Source organism: Cricetulus griseus, chromosome 3 (assembly GCF_003668045.3).
Source record: "Cricetulus griseus strain 17A/GY chromosome 3, alternate assembly CriGri-PICRH-1.0, whole genome shotgun sequence".
NCBI classification, from domain to species: Eukaryota; Metazoa; Chordata; class Mammalia; order Rodentia; family Cricetidae; genus Cricetulus; species Cricetulus griseus.
This window is the reverse complement of record NC_048596.1, coordinates 189,724,421-189,742,464: the sequence shown is the minus strand read 5'-3', so window position 1 is coordinate 189,742,464 and position 18,044 is coordinate 189,724,421. Positions and strand designations below refer to the sequence as shown.

General features: G+C 39.6%; 1 long non-coding RNA gene across 1 annotated transcript; it reads right to left on the bottom strand.

Moving 5' to 3' along the window:
• Positions 1-2,905: 2,905 nt before the first annotated feature.
• Positions 2,906-4,201, bottom strand: LOC118238478. The gene is made up of 3 exons (XR_004768913.1): positions 3,836-4,201; positions 3,666-3,746; positions 2,906-3,053 (listed from the first exon to the last, which is right to left on the bottom strand). It is a non-coding gene; the product is annotated as an uncharacterized LOC118238478 (long non-coding RNA).
• Positions 4,202-18,044: the final 13,843 nt, after the last annotated feature.

Genomic DNA, 18,044 nt, shown 5'->3' with positions numbered 1-18,044 from the left:
ATGAGGAGTCAAGAACTATGTCAACAGCCTGTGTTGTTTGAGACTTCTGAAAATTTCATGACAAACAGCACTGGAACTTTTGTTTGATCACTCATGGATTCTGGGGTCAACTTTGTCCACTCATGTAGGGCACCTCTGTTTCAACTCCTTTTTATACAAAGTAGTAGGTTTCCATATGGCATTGGCATGCAACTTTGTTTTTGTTAGCCACCCTCTCTCTCCTATTTCTCTCTCTCTCTTCCCTGTTTATATCTTGCCACTTGCATCATTTACCTTCTCCACTTTCATACCACATGTATATGTCTAACTATCCCCACTCTCTGTCAGGCCTCTTACCTCACACCATGACCCATTTCTGTCTTCTTGTTCTCTACAGAATGGGATCAGGAGTGTTTCAGATTTCAGATTTTAACATATATATATATATATTATATATATATATATATATATATATATATATATGAGATGTCTTAAGGATGGGGTCCATGTCTAAACATGAAATTCATTTATATTTCACCTACACCTTATGAAAACAGCCTGAAGGTAATTTTATAGGATATTTTTAGTGTTCCTGTTTTGACTGCAATGTGCCATCTGCTATGTGAAATCAGGTGTGGAATCTTCCACTTGCTGTGCTATGCAGTACTCAAGGTGTTTCAAAAAAAATGGAGCAGTTAAGAGTTCTTATTTTCAAGTAAGCAATGATTCATCTTTACAATGAAACAGTTGGTTCTAAGTAACAAATTAAGGAATCCAGTTGCCCCTGAACAGATACTTAACAGATTTGTGCCATGAGGGAAGTTATCATATGTTGAACACCAAACTCGGATAAAACCATGTCCCTGGCCTGCCAAGAAACAGTCACCGAGACAGCAACAGCAGAGTCTGTCCCTGCTTATGGGACACTTACATTGAAATCCCCCTATATGTCAATCACACAAGGACCGTTATTCTCCCTACTTGGCTGAAAGAAATGATGACAACCCAGGTGACAGCAAATATTACTAATACTTTACAGTTTATTGAAGCAGGGCAACTAGCTACCATCTCTTCACACTTAGCAAGGAGAAGAAAAACAACACTTCGTAGATAAAAAGGCTTCAGGTATGATGTCCCGACTGATGGCTGTTGGCATGGAGAAAGTGGGACTTCATATCAATTGAACGGGGGGGGGGTGAGGGGGATTTTTCCTCTCTTTTAAAATTTAAATAATAAACAATCTTGTTTAACTTGTCAGTCCAAGTTCCCTCTCCCTCCCCTCCCCCCATGCCCCCCACAACCCCATCCCATTCCTTTTCTGCACCGCAGGGAGGGTGAGGACTTCCATGGGGATCTTAAAATCTGTCACATCATTTGGAGCAGTGCCTAGGCCGCCTCCGTGAGTCTAGGCTGAGAGACTCCCAGCCTAGAATGGGCTCCCAAAGTCCAATCGAACACTAAGGATAAATACTAATCCACTACCAGAGGCCCCATAGACTGTCCAGGCCTCCTAACTGACACCCACGTTCAGGGGGTCTAGGTCAGCCCTATGCTGGTTTCCCAGCTGTCAGTCTGGGTTCCACGAGCTCCCCTTTGTTCAGGTCAGCTGTTTCTGTGGGTTTCCTCACCCTGGTCTTGACCCCTTTGCTCATTACTCCTCCCTCTCTGCAACTGGATCCCAGGAGTTTGGCTCAATGCTTAGCTGTTGGATCAGGTAAGGTTTTCTCACATTGATACTAAGTTACAAGCAAGGTCAAGACTTAGAAAACCTGCCAATTAGAAATTGAGCTCTGGTCATTTTGGGAAATTGCTAATGAGTCTATTGTTTGGTTGTCTGGAATGGTTGCTGCATGCGGGATTGGTTGTTACTGTGTATTGTGGCTGAGAGTTGGTCACAGTGCACTCATACTGCAGGAAGAGGATCTTAAGGCTCTGCTTTCATATGTAATCAGGGCGTTGTCGATTATGTTGTATATTCATTCAGTCTCTCCACCTTGATCACAGTCAAGAGGCCAGAAAAGCAAGAGAACTGCATTTAAGTGATATGTAGATGAAATATAACCAAATATCGAACACAATATATCCCCTTTAGACTTATTCATTTTATCTTTTTATATGTATTAATATTTTACCTGCATATATGTCTGTTTACCCCATGCATGCCAGGTGCCTGTAGAGGTTAGAAAGGGCATCGGGTCTATTGGAACTAGAATTACAGATGCTTAGGAGTCACTGTGTGGGCACTGGGAGCCTTACCCAGGTCCTCTGAAAGAGCAGCAAGTGCTCTTAACTGATGAACCATATCTCCAGCTCACAATCTGTTCATAATTATGCTTTTTCTGGAGACACTGATGTAACCTAGAGTTTTTTTTTTTTGTTAAAATGAATTTCAGAAGAGAAAAGTACTCTTGATGCAACTTTAAATAAAAAGGAAGATGTGAGTGAGATTGTAGATGGTGGTAAAATATGATTAGAAGATTGCCAGGGGTAAATGTCATCCTTAATATCATAATATCCATATGATTGACAAGCTAAAGGACAACTTAATCTTAAAAAGAAAGCATTTATGTTATGGAGTGATATGTGTTGACAGCAAGTTCATCACACTATTTAAAACCTTCAAATCACGTATTGTTGCCTCTTTTTCTTTCTTGACTATAGAAAAGTTGCCATTTCTGGCTTCATTGTTGAATGGTCAAAAATGATAAATGAGTAGAATGATGTCAGTCGCAGTGGGGGTTTGATGGGTGTGGTGTCAGTGAATGGTGTTTCAAAGTTTCAGTCCAGCAGGCGATGAGTTAAATGCATTACAAGGATGATATTCAAAAGCTGTGCAAATATCTGGGTATCTATTTGCTTGATTCTATAGATTCTTCTCACTAGATACAGGTCCCCCTTCTTTCTTTTTAAAGAATGTGTATAGCTACTCACAGAGTTCAGAGAGGGGGCATTGGATCCCTTGAAAATAGAATTATAGGTAGTTGTGTGCTGCCCAGTGTGGGTGCTAGGAAACAAACTCAGGTCCTCTGGAAGTGCGACAAGGGCTCCTAGTTACTGAACCAGCTCTCCAGCCCCTGAAATGGAAGTTAAAAGGAACCTATTAGAAATCTGCAAATGGATCCTCTTCTGTATAGAGAAGTAGCATTACATATAGCAGGGCAATAAATGTCAGCAAAGTTCTTATCTATTCGGAACACTTGGCGATTTTTATGGAACTATTCAAAAGCATATTTGACATATTGTCTGCCATCCTTCAAAATCCTAACCTGTGTAAAACTCCTTCATAAGTGGATACATATAAGAAAATGTGTATGTACATTTCTTTAAAGATGCAATTATTTAATACAACAACCGGAAAACATATCACTTGATGAGCCTCTGCCCGTTGCATTATCGCATGCTCATTATTTGAAAGAAAGAACTGCAGTCCAGAATGTCCAGCAATTATTAATAATGTTTAGTGTAAGAATAAAATATATTTTAGAAAAAATTCTATTTCTGTGACATAGCAATGTGGTCTGTTGGAACCAGTCCTAAACAAAATTATTATGGTGTGGGTTTAGTTACACAATTACCTAAAAAACAAAGCAGCAATTGTTCTATTGTACTTTTAATTTTGGGTAAATTAGTCTCTCTATACCTTTCATAATTCCTTTTTATCTCTAGTGGCAATGAAATCAGAATACCTTGTTGATGTGGAAGCAAAACAAAGACACTTGGTAGGGGTGTTGGTGTCTAAACAATACTATTCTGTGATCGCACAGCATCTGCATGGAAAATGAAATATATGAGAGAGGGGAAAGAATAATCTAGAAGAGAGGGGCAGAGGTGGAACTCCAGCAAAGTCTAGACTTACTATTTTCTCCTTGGCTTCCAACACAGGGCCTATCACCAAGCAAGCACAGGACCATGCTGAGTAAGTGTGTGATTAGCAGGCGACTAAGTTTCTAGCGATCAAGGATAACTATAAATGAATCTGGATATTCTCAATCAGCCAGATGGCAGCCAGATGAGTCCCTCTCCCTTCACACTCTGCAGTGATGACTCTCGGGCAGAGAATCCGTTGAAATCTTGAAATTTATTTTAGGATCTGGGAGCCATTGTTTTGAACATTGCCGATTATGGCTTCTCTTTTTGTTCTTCCTAAAATGGAAAGCTTGATGTTTTATGAGAAGCTAAAAGTCACGTAGTGTCTGGAAAAAATAAAACTGTGTTTTATTAACTCTAAATTAGAATTACTAGAGCCATGAACTATTTCTAAACTGCATAAAATTAGGTGGGAAAAGCACAAAAATGTATTAATTAGCAGTGTTAGAGTTTCTTGTGTCCTTCAAGTAGAACTCTTGCTTATTTTCTATTTACTTTTTTATTTGTCTGGTGCTTGGGATCTAATCCAGGGTTTTACACATCCTGGACTTGCTTCCTGTCCCTGAACTGTCCCCCAGCTCCTTAGAATGCTCCTTAAGTACTGTCATTTCTTTAACCCTCTAGACAGGTTGGAAGAACTAATATGACAGAAATGTCCATGGTATACCACACAGTATAAAGATTCAGTGCCACCTCTATTAAAACATCAATGGCATTTTTCACAAAGGTAGGGAAAACAATCCTGCACTGAACTGATATGAAAACACAAAGAATTCTGAATATGCTGGAGCAATCTGAGAAAATACCAAATTCAGATGCAGCATGGCTCCATCACATACATGAGGCTCATTAACATATGATGAATAACTACTGATGATTTAATAAAAAGAATGCAAACTATTGAAACTGAGTTTTACCAGGCATCTTTAATTAGGAAAAGGAGAAAGCGAAAGAGGAAATGACATCACTAATAACAGCAGACCACAAAACTATACTAAGCAAAAGATCATATGCAGAGACCAATGGAAAGGAACAGAGGGCATAAAAGAAACCCATGCATCTATGGGTGAGTGTCCTTTGGGATAGGCACCATCAGCATAGACAGTGGTAAGAACAGTCTCTTTAATAACTGATGTCGAGGAAATCCGACATCCACATGAAGGAGACTGGAACCACTTCTATCTATCTCTATAAAAGTGATCAACTTAAAGTGGATCAAATTCATCTTAGATGTAAGACATAAACTAGTAAACTGCCTGAGAAAAGCATGAGCAAGATACTTCAACATTTTTTTCTGGCACCAGGGCTGGGACATTGGCCATGAAAAGTCAGTCCTCGGCTACTGAAGTATATCCATAGCCCTTGAAATATTTCAATGTGATAAGTAATTGATGGGGAATGTACTGTGTATGTTTATCTTATTGATTTTTAAATAAAATACTGTTTGGCCAATGAGACAGCAAATTAGACGGGACTAGGAGTCAAGGAGGATTCTGGGAAATGTAGTAGATAAGTGGTGATCCAGGCAGGAAGTGACATAGCAAGGAGACTCATATTTAAAGAAGGAGAAACAGGAAGTGTCTCTCTTTTCCCCTCCACTCCTGCTCCAGCGGCACAATGTGATCCACCGGCAAGGAGGGATGTCAATAAGGTGTCTGATAAGATAAGTCTTATAAAATACATAGGTTTATGAAAGTTAAGACTGAGCTAACAGATGAGAATCCTAGTCATTGGCCAAGCAGCATTGTACCTAATACAAGTTTCTGTGTATTCATTTGGGCCCTAACTCAGGTGGGCAGCTGGTGTAAAGCTCACACGTGGCGGTGGGGCTCAGGCGGCTTTGGTGGAAAGATTTATGGTAACAGAATGGTGTCAGAGTGGGAGACTGGAACCACTTCTATCTCTCACTATAGAAGTGATCAACTTAAAGTGGATCAAATTCATCTTAGATGTAAGACAAACTAGTAAACTGCCTGAGAAAAGCATGAGCAAGATACTTCAACTTTTTTTCTGGCACTAGGGCTGGGGCATTGGCCATGCGAAGTCAGTCCTCGGCTACTGAAGTATATCCATAACCATTGAAATATTTCAATGTGATAAGTAATGAAATTTTTTTTTACTCGAGATGCAGTAGCAACAGATTGGGCCAACAAAGTATACCAATGGGATTATGGTAAATCAAGTCATTTATGCACAACAGAGGAGGAAGGAATTGATGGAAGGAATGACCAATGGAATGAGAGAAAACTCCTTACAAACTCACAAGAAATTAATATTCAAACTCTAAGGAACTTGAGAATGCCAACAGAAACAAAAGCAATCCAATGGCAATTGATTTTATATACATACAAGCAAAGGGATCCCATGGGTCTTTCTCAAAAACAGATCTGCAAATGATAATAAATACTAATTATTAGAGAAGTGCAAATCAAAATTGACACTGAGAGATCACCAAACCCCAGACAGAACAACTATATTTCTTTTCCACAAAAATAGCCAATACTAGTAAGGATGTAGAGAAGGGGGACTTCTCATACATTGTGAGAATTTGAATTTGTATAGATATTTGAAAAGTCAACATGAACTTTCCTCAAGACCAAAAGCCAATAATAGAACTACCAGATCATGGAGTTATTCTCAATATTCCCCCTTCTCTCCCTCCCTCTCACTGTGTGTTTATAGTGAATATATTTAAAAACATATTTTTAAGACTCAGAGGTTCAACTAAGTTGGGCTCATAGGAGTTCACAGAGACTGAACCTACAACTAGGGAGCTTGCAAGGGATTGACTTAGGCCCTCTGCATATATGTTACAGCTATGTAGTTTGATCTTCTGTGGGAGTCCTAACAGTGGGACCATGGGCTGCTGTCTCTGGCTCTGTTACCTGTTTTTGGGACCCTTTTCTCATTTTGGTTGCCTTGTCCAGTCTTAATAGAAGAGGAGGTACCTAGTCTCACTGTGACTTGATAAACCATGGCTGACTGATAACCCTGGAAGGCCACCAATATCTGAAAAGAAACAGGAGGAGTAATGGATGGGGGGAGTGAAGTAGGAGGAGGAACTGGAAGGAGGGAGGGAAAACTTTGGCTGGGATGCAAAAACAAAAATATAAATAAACAAAAACCCCACAAACAAACAAAAATAATTAGATTTTAGGTTGCCAACACAGAGTAACAAAAGGACATTTAAGAAGAGCTATATAGAATTTATTTACCTGATGATCACTCAACATGTATCTGATTATCTCCTACAGTCCATACACGAGTACAGTCAAAAGAACTAAAATGATTTTAAATACAAAATGAGAAAAAGCATACTTCTTTGTTATATTCTTCAGTGTTATGATGGCTACTGTTGGTAGTCAATTTGACTGTATCTGGGATTAAATAAAACCCAGGTAGCTGGGTACACCTGTTAGAGATTATTTCTTAATTAAATCACTTAAAATGGGAAGACCCACTTTTAGTTTTTATTTATTTTTTTCTTTTATTCGTATAGCTTTCCTTGCAAATGTTCATTGCAAAGAGTCATTGTTCTGGTTCTAGGCCTCTTGTTTCTGCTGTACCATTGATGCTGGGCTCTTACTGGAACTTCTTTTGGTGATCCTGCTATTTCTGTGTGTAGTGGAGATCCTGTAACTTTGGGTCTGCAGGACAGTCTCTTCACTTGCTCTAGAGATCACAGATGGAGTGGATGTTGGGGTGGGCCAACACATAACTCTGGTTTTGTGCCTTGGTAGTTGCAGAGTTGGTAGGCCGCCAGCTCTTCATTGTTCTTACCATCAGGATGAGTTACATTGCCCTGGCTAGTTCATCCCTTTTAGCATTGAGCAAGGGGAGAAGCCAATTCTCCTACTTTCATATTCTCAGAGTCAGTTGTCCCACAGCTATGCCTTCAGGGCAAGCTCTACTGCGTTGCCCAGGCATAGCATAGGGGCCACTCTCCTGGGTGCTGTAGCTGGTGAGGGGCAGGGGCAACTCTCCTGCCCTGGTGATCTCAGGACCAGCTCTCCTACCTGCCTCAAGATAATGGGGGTAGGGTGTGGGGGTAGGGGAATATTAGCTTTTAATGCAGTTCTTTTGAGGTGAGAAAATCCACCTTTAGTCTGTGCCACACTTTCTGGTGGAAGCTTATTTAAAAGCCATGGTAGAAAGATGCTCTGTGCCTTTTTGCCTGCTTGCTCTTGCTCTGTCTGGCAAGTCCATTGCTTCAGTGGCATTAGAGCTTACTTCTTAGCCTGATGGTGATGGTGCACACCTTTAATCCAAGCACTTAGGAGACAAATGGAGGCAGATCTCTGAGTTTGAGGCCAGCCTGATATACAGAGCTAGTTCCAGGAAAGCCAGAACTAGAACTGCACAGAGAAACACTGTCTGAAAAATCAAAAAAGAAAAAAGTTTACTTTTTTGGAATTCTGGCATATCCTAAAACTGCCCAGTCCTGTGGACTGAACAACTACTAGATTCTTGGACTTTCTGTTTGTAGATAGTCATTGCTGGATTAGCAGGACCACAGCCTATTTATTAGAATATATCACAGAATGAATATATATATATATATATATATATATATATATATATATATATATATACACATACACATACATACATACCCATACACACATATTCATTTTATCAGTTCTGGTGAACTAATACACGGGAACTCAATAGTTTTGTAATTGATCAAGACCTAAGTTTTCTATTTTTGTCTCTATGATTTTTTTTTGCATGAGTGCATGAGCGTGTGGCATGCATGTGCATATGTGCTTGTTCACATGTGTGTGGGCACACATGTGCATGCATGTGTATACATATGATTGAATCCATGTGGAGGACAGAGGTTTACATTGGGTGTCTTCAGTCTTCAGTCCCTCTCCACTTTTATATATTGAGGCTGGATTACTCACCAAGTCTGGAGCTCATTAATGCAGCTAGCCTTGATACTCAGCTTGTTCCAGGGGACCCTTGGTTTGTGGCAGGCACTGGAATTAGAGGCACACTGCCACACCCATCTAACATTACATGGCTGCTAGGGATCTAGACTCTGGTCCTCACAATTATGTGACAGGGACTTTACCCACTGAGCCATCTCTCCAACAATTGTGATATTTTTAAACTTTAAGTGTGAATATCCAAAAATAAAATGCTAGACATATTATTTAATATATGTATTAAATGCTCATGACAATTACATGATTTATATCTGAATTATTTTATGATGGTTTACCAAGTCATATATGAAACATGATTTCCCAAGTTTGTCTTATAGTACTAGTTAGGATATTCAGAAATGTCAGAGGTGAGATGTTAGGTAATGGCAGTCACCTTTGCTCTAAGTTCAGGGGAAAGCGTTCATTATTTCACAAGGGAATGTGAGTTTTCTTAAAGATTTTTAATAGATGCTCTCCATCTATTCATCAGACTAATGAAGTTTTATTTTATTGCAGCTTTGCTAAGAAAATTTTCATTAAAGCTCAATTTTATAAATTGCTTTTTCTGCATCAGTGGTGAGATGATTTTATTATTTTCTTCATTATTTTGTTAATGTGATTAATTAAATTGATTTGTTCCCTTCTTTCGGGGAAAATATTATGAAGTATAATGTGCATACAGAAAAGTGCACAAACATCAAATGCACAGTTCAATGACTCCCGACAAACACATCTAGTGTGATTGACGGTCAGTCAGATAAAGACACAGAATGCCCAATGGGGGATCCTCTCAGTGTAGAGGCTAAGTCACCAGAACCTCAACTTTTTATAGTAGCACATGTTGAGTTTTTCCAGATTTGGGGAAGGGGCCATCTGGCTTCCCTCATTCAACAGTATGTTTGTGTAATTAATCCTAGTTACTACAAACAGTACACATTTGTACTGTGTTTATTCTCATTTTGGGACAGATTTCTCTTAAATGAATATGTGACAGTTTATTTGCTCATTCTACTACTTGTGCATGTTTTGGGCTTATTTATTTTGGGCTGTGCTAATTAGTTCTCTTGAAGACACACATGCATATACCACTAGAAGTGGCATTTCTGAATCAGAGGCTATGGGTGTATCCAGCTTTTGTAGAAACTGTTTAGCAGGGTCCCAAAATGATTGTACCAATTAACCCTTTCACCAACAGTGTATGAGAGCTCCCTAGTAATCAAGTGTTGGTATTATTATAGAATAATTCCTTCCTTCCTTCCTTCCTTCCTACAGAAGTGATAGAGGGCAAAGTTTGCTAAAGGTCAAGTGGAATTTTTAATTATGTGCATTTTCTATCATATGAACACGTAACCTTCAAGAGATAGCCAAAATGATGAATTAAAGGAGTAGACAAAAATATGCTAAAAGTCTCCATAAGGAGCCCTTTTCGGTGAGCAGACACAGGGTGTTAAATCATTGACCACGGGAGTCTGTAAGCTCCATCATAGACAAGAGCGATGGGAGAATAAGAATGTGGAAATGTATGGTGGGAGGAGCTTGTACATATTTTTTCTGCCTTGGCTATTGTATTGGGGTTGTTTGTGATAAATATATGTGGTTGATTATTTTGTATATTATTCTTAAAAGGAAAGATTGTCCTGGGAGCCACCATAGAAAGGTAAGGGGGTTGAGGTCAGTGTGGGGCCTGCTCAAGCTCAGCTCCCCCAACCCTCTCCTTGGCACTTTCTGGGTCAGCTCCATGTGTAGTGGACCCACCCTGGCACTCCAGACCACCTGGAGCCTGCCCTCAGTGCAGTCTTGGTCCCCCTACTTTCTCTACTTGAGTCTTGGCCCCCGTATGCCCTCTGCTTGAAAACTCCAAGGGAGCTCAGACCATCCAGAGTTGTGACATCAAAGTCTTGACCCACCTATAGCCACCTGGAGATAAGATAAGAGAGAGAGAGACCCCACCTGCACCCATTGGAGGAAGGGATAGGAAGATGACAGTATTAGAACACATTCAACAATAGAAAGACCAATATGACACCACCAGAATCTAGGGACTCTACACCAATAAGACCTGAACATTCCAACGCAGATGAAGTAGAAGAGGACCTTAAAAACAATTTTATGAAGATGATAGAGACGCTTAAAGAGGAAATGAGAAAATCCCTTAAGGAAATGGGAAAAAAGATACAGGAAGTGGAGGAAAATACAAACCAACAAAATACAAGAAATAAATCTCTTAAGGAAAGCCAAGAAACAAAAAACAAGTGAAGTAAATAATTCAAGCAGTACAAGGCTTGAAAGCTGAAATAGAAACAATAAAGAAAACACAGAATGAGGGAATACTGGAAATAGAAAAAGCTGGGTAAACAATCAGGAACAATAAATGTAAGTATAACCAATAGAATACAAGGGATGGAAGAGAGTATCTCAGTGTTGAAGACTCACTAGAGGAAATAGAGTCATCAACCAAAGAAAACCTTAAGTCTAACAAAATCAAACATGAAATATCCAGGAAATATGGGGTACCATGAAAAGGCCAAACCTAAGAATAATAGGTACAGAAGAAGGTGAAGAAATACAGCTCAAGGGTACAGAAAACATATTCAACAAAATCAGAAGAAAACTTTCCCAACCTAAAGAAGGACATGCCTACAAAAGTACAAGAAGCTTACAGAACAACAAATACACTGAGCCACAAAATTCTCCTGGCCATATAATAATCAAAACAGCAAACTTACAGAATAAAGAAAAAATATTAAGAGCAGCAAAGGAAAAAGGCCAAGTAACATATAAAGGCAGACCTATCAGAATTACATCTGACTTCTCCATGGAAACCCTGAAAGCCAGAAGGTCCTGGACAGATGTTCTACAAACGCTAAGAGACCATGAACCCAGACTACTATACCCAGCAAATCTTTCAATCACTATACATGGAGAAACAAGGTATTCTACAACAAAACCAGATTTAAACAATGCATAGCCACTAATCCAGCCCTACAAAAGTTCTGGAAGGAAAACTCCAACCCAACGAAGTTAAATACAGTCACAAAAAGATAGGTAATAGATAGTCCCACTATACCAAAACCAAAACAAAAAAAAATAAAGGAGGGGATCCACACACAATACCACTACCATCACCAAACCCAAAACAAACAAGAATTAACAATCAATGGTCATTAACATCCCTCACTATCAATGGTCTAAATTCACCTATAAAAGGGTACAGGCTAATAGAATAGATACAAAGACAGAATCCATCCTTCTGCTTCATACAAGAAACACACCTCAACTTCAAAGACAGACAGTACCTCAGAGTCAAGGGTTGGGAAAAGATTTTCCAATCAAATGAACCCAAGAAACAAGCTGGTGTAGTAATTCTAATATCTAACAAATTAGACTTCAAACTAAAATCAATCAAAAGAAATGAAGAATGTCATTTCATATTCATCACAGGAAAAGTCCATCAAGATGAGGTCTCAATTCTAAACATCTATGCCCCAAATATGAAGGCATCCACATTTGTAAAAGAAACAGTACTAAAGCTCAAGCCACACATGAAACCTACACAGTTATAGTGGGAGACTTCAAACCCCACCCTCACCACTAGACAGGACCACCAGACAGAAAATTAACTACAGTTTGTCCACTTATCCTTTAACAAAATAACAATATTAAATTATCTTCTAAGGCAGGAGGTTTTTGACAAGTTTTATAGTATCAGACATACATTCTCTGACATGGAGAGGCCTTCTAATCAACACAGAAAGTGGATGGTTACCCCTGGAACAGTCTTGCCATTACTGCACCTATAGGCACATCTTGCCCAGCAGGGCAGGTGGTTACTTTAACATGCAAGTTCCACAGATGGATCAGATTGTTAATGAATTTTCTTCCTAGACAAGCTACATAGCACCTTCTGGCATTATGTGTGTTAGCCAGTGGAGAGAGAGAGCTTCCAGCTCTATTTCACTCTATCCTGTATCCAACATTTATGGTGTCTTCAGTGATTGGGTGTTTCTATCTGATTCTGGTGGATAACCAAGAACAATCTTGCCATATTTTCTTTCTTGACCCAAGCATAGAGCAGATTTTCTTAACACCTTACCATCCTACTTGTCTTCATTGAAGAGGGGCATAAAGACAGGTGGTACTGGATATTTAAGTGTTAGTTCTGGGAATTGTGGCACCTCAGAAAGCCACTTGATTTAAAAGTTAAAGCATTTTCATCACTGTTATCAAATATCTTTTATCATTGATTGTGATATTGGCCTAATCTTTCCGGGACTGAAGTTGGGAGAATTTACCAAGCTCAAATCTCTTGGGAAGACTGTATTGCCATTCAAGCACTTATATTGTGAGCCAAATATGGAAATCTCGGGAAGGTGATTGGCTGTATGGGATGCTGTAGTCACGCCTGCTTAGGGGCTGGCTACAGCATCCCAAAGGAGACTCATTTAAGCAAGGACAAACAGGAAGTGATCCCTCCAGCTGCATGATGTGATCCACCGGCAAGGGGGGGGGGAAGCCAATGGAAGGCGCTCAATGAGATAAGTCTTATAAAATATATAGATTTATGAAAATTAATACTGAGCTAACAGATGAGAATCCTAGTTATTGGCCAAGCAGCGGGCAGAACTCAGGTGGCTGGCAGAGACCACCCACATGGCGGTAGGGCTCAGGCGGCTTTTGGCAGAAAGATTTATCGTAACAGAATGGTGTCAGTGAGCGGGATGACCCCATGCCCCAAGGTTCCCAGAGTAAGAGGGAAACCTGCCACCACAACCTACCCTGTCGGGCTGCTGAGAGGCATCGGAGCAGCTTCCATATGCTCGCGCCCTCCCAGAGCTCTTGGGGGTTGGACTCTGGCACCAGGCAGCTGGAGGTAGTGTTACGAACTTCTATGTAAACTTCACAAAACCTTAAAAAGGGATTTTAGCAGCAAAACATCAGAGACAAGCACGACTTCTTGTTAGCATTTTCTTGGGTGGTCTCTGTTTTGCTAGGGACAAGCAGAGACTCAAGTGGCTGCTTTAAGAGAGATTTCCTGACTCAGAAAAAGCAGAAAAAACTGTAGGTCTCTTTTTAAGATGCCTGGCTAGTTCAGTTGGCAGAGCATGAGACTTATGATGTGGGTTCATGCCCGATGCAGCTGACAGTGACAGTGACCACATCTACAAGGCGGCAGCGTGCTCCTTGAAAGACAGGGGCTAAGAAAGCTTCCACTTTAATTTTGGCGGTGTTGTTTAACAGTTAAAAGATTGGTGGCCAGAAAAAGGTAAAGATTTACAATAAAGACAGATCCAGGTTAAAAAAAAAGAAAACCTCTATTTACACTATGTTTAAAAATATATGTAGGCTTGTGACAGAAAAATTAACAGGAGGAAATAGAGTGACTGGGTGTGGTGGCACACACCTTTAATCCCAGCACTCCAAAAGCAGAGGCAGGCAGATTTCCACAGAGAAACCCTGTCTCAGAAAAAAGAAACAAAAGGAAGTAAAAGTAGAATAGTAGAAAAGCCACCTAAAGATGAAAAATACACAGAGTCTGGATACTATATGCTATGTTGTGTTTAAATTGTTTGATTGCTGAGGAGAGACTTACTGCTGCTAAAATACATTTGATTATAAATGCTGCTAAATTAATCCAATTTATATATTTTAAAAATGCTTTGACTTCAAAATTTAAGTCTAAGGACAGGCTACTTGGAAGAAAAAGGTTTTACTTGTGTTTCCACAGAAAATCAAAAGCTGTGGATTCCTTCCAGACTAATATGGTTTGATCAAGCAAGACCCCCTTGAAGCTGAGACGATACAGTCTTACAGACTATAAAAACAAGGACTTGGTCAGATTTCTATGTTTTATCATGATCCCCATGGTATGGACATCACCCCGAATCAGCAGGAAGTAGTTTGAAATGAACGACACCCAAAGTCCCAAATATTGTTTATAAATGTTTGTTTCCATTTAAATGGGCTTGGTTATAAATGGTAATGAGCATAGTCAATCTCTTTTTAAAGAAAAAAAGGGGAATAGAATATAGGAATGAATACTTTACATTGGTATGGATTATCATTTATTGATACAACTTTAAGGTCAATTTTGTGATATGTATATGTCTCCTCTTGTTTAGGTACTGTGTTTATACAGATCTTTTAAAATGGTATACATAATTAAATACAGGTTATATAATCACCTATAATAGTCAGAACTTATAATTAGGTTAGTTAGGTTTTCTAGATATATAGAGATGTATTTGAGATGAATAGGTATTCTTCAAACCTTTCAAAGACCTACAGAAATATGGCATTTAAATGGTTTAGGTTTTTTCTTGGCAGTGAGACACAACTGCTCCTGGCACACCAATTACATCAGAAAGGACGATGTGCATCGAAGAAACTCATTATGGAGTTTACTTTCAACATGGCAAGATTAGCCATTTGGGCAAGAAACTGCTCTTGCCTGGACTGTTTGGTGATGTATAAACTGGACATGCAGGACCCACAAGAAAGTGACTGCTGATCTTACAAATCAAGACAGTACTGAAGGGTTCCTGCTGAAATGGAGAAGTGTGCCAGCCACACTGTGGCCTATAGGCTGAAGATGGATGCCCCAACGTTATAGAGGAACTTTGGGTGACTGTTCAGGTAGTGAGATGTCTCTGCCAATTCTAGAGTTTATATATTTTCCTTCTGTGGTCTTTGATAGAGTTGAAGACAGTTATAGTTATAGTTTTCTTCAGTTATTATAAAAGATAAGCTATCCTTTTTATTTAGACAGAAAAGAGGAGATAATGGGAAATGTACTTCTGTGTATATTCATCTTATTGATTGTTGAATATAGTGCTGTTTGGCCAATGAGGCAGCAAGTTAGATGGGACTAGGAGTCAAAGATTATTCCAGGAAATGTAGTAGAGAACTGGTGATCTAGGCAGGAAATGACATAGCATGGAGACTCATTTAAGCAAGGACAAACAGGAAGTGGTCTCCATTTTTTTTCCCCTCTGCTCTTCCTCCAGTGGCGTGATGTGATCCACCAGCAAGGGGGGACGCCAATGGAAGGCATCTGATAAGATAAGTCTTATAAAATACATAGATTTATGATAATTAAGACTGAGCTAACAGATGAGAATCCTAGTCATTGGCCAACCAGCATTTGTACCTAATATAATTCTGTGTATTATTTTGTCCATCCACTCGGCAGGCAGAACTCAGGTGGCTAGCGGAGACAGCCCATGTGCCAGTAGGGCTGGGGTGGCTTTTGGAGGAAAGATTTATGGTAACAATTGGCTGCCCAGTCATGAAGACTTGGCTGATCTTCCAGTGTCAGAAAGTTCTCTTCACCAGTAGCAAAGTAAGTGTATGGCTCCAGAAATCACCATCTTGATAGAGTTGCAATAGGTGGTTGCAACTCTGCCTTAGTTATGAATTTTTGTTGCTGTGAAAAGACACTATGACCACACCTACTCCTATAAAGTCAACATTTACTTGGAGTGGGTTGCTTACAGTTTCAGAGGTTTGGTCCATTATCATCATGATGGAGGGGGGGGGCATGGCAACATTCAGACAGATGTGGTGACAACAGGAAATTGACTGACTATCACACTGAAAGATGCTTGATCAAAAGATAACTCAAAGTCAATCCCCACAGTGACATACTTCTTCCAACAAGGCCATATCTTCTAATAGTGCCACTCCCTTTGGGGGCCATTTTCTTTCTTTCAGCCCACCACAAACTCCCTGTATGGAACATCAAAAGAGGCATAATTGCCCTCCTATTTGCCCCAATCTCCACTGGATCATTCAGATCTTCTCCTCCAACCTTCTTTCCCACTCATCCCTTTGTGTCAGAATGCACCAGGAATTTCCCACAATCCAAGCCTGCCAGAGAAGCAAGTAGGCCAGTGAAACAGGTAAGCAAGCATAAGATCTTCAGCATCCCTCCTGTCCTGCAAACCCAATTCCCCAGTCTCATACCCAGCTATATAGTAGACTACCAGCTCTGGCATCTCCTTATTCTCTACCCTTGTTCCAAAGGGACTAGACTGGTCCTGGTAGAACACCCTGCTTTTGTCCCTCCTGGGGAAAACTTCAGCTTCCCTGTCTAACACTTTGTCTTTAGAAACCCCAAAGGCCATATGTGACAGGATCCCAGAAGCATTCCCTATCTGGCAACACATAGCCACCACACTCTCTTAAAAGTCAAAGAGGGCAACAGAAATAAAGGAACAAAATCCCAACTCAACAGAGACAAGACCAGATACCAGTACTGAGAAGTACAATCATCCCAAACCCAGATAGCCAAGATGTTAATGTAAAAGCACAATCAATAACAGTCAGAACATGTCTCCACTAAAGCCCAGCAACCTACCATAGCAGACCCTGAGAAATGCAATACAGCTAAAACACAAGAGAAGGACCTTAAAATAGCCTTTAGGAGTGAAACAGGTATCCTTAAACAGGAAATTGAGTACAACAGATCAAGACCTGAAAGTAGGAATAATACCAACAAGGAAAATCCAAACTGAGAGAAAATTAAAAATAAAAAATAGGAACTTAAGCAGAAACTCAGAGGCAAGCCTCACCAACAGAATACAAGATATGGAAGAGAGAATCCCAGATATTAAAGACAAGACAGTTTTTATGAAAACAAATAACTCAGGATAGCTAAAATAATTCTGAATAATAAAATACTTGCTGGGGATATCCTCATTTCAAGTTGTAATACAGAACTATAGTAATAAAAAGTGTGGCATTGGTATAAAACATACAACTTGGCCAATGGAATCTAATTGAAGACTCAGGCATAAAATCCATACACCTATAAACATTTGATTTTTTATAAAAAAAGCCAGAAATACCCAATGGAAAGAAGATAGCATCTACAATGAATGATTCTGTTCAAACTGGATGGATTCATGTAGAAGATTACAAACAGATCCACACTTATCACTGTGTACAAAACTCAAGTCCAAATGGATCAAAGACCTCAACATAAAACTAGATACACTGAACCTTACAGAAGAGAAAGTATGTACCAGTAGTGAGCCCATTTTCACCAGAAAATACATTTTGAACAGAATACCAATAACACAGGCACCAAGAAAATGATTAATAAATAGGATCTCATGAAACTGAAAAGCCTCTGTATGGCAAATGACACCATCATTCTGAAAAAGTGGCACCACACAGAATGGGAAAAGGTTTTTTACCAATACACATTTGATGGAGGGCCAATATCCAAAATATATAAAGGACAACAACAAAGAAAACAAATATGAA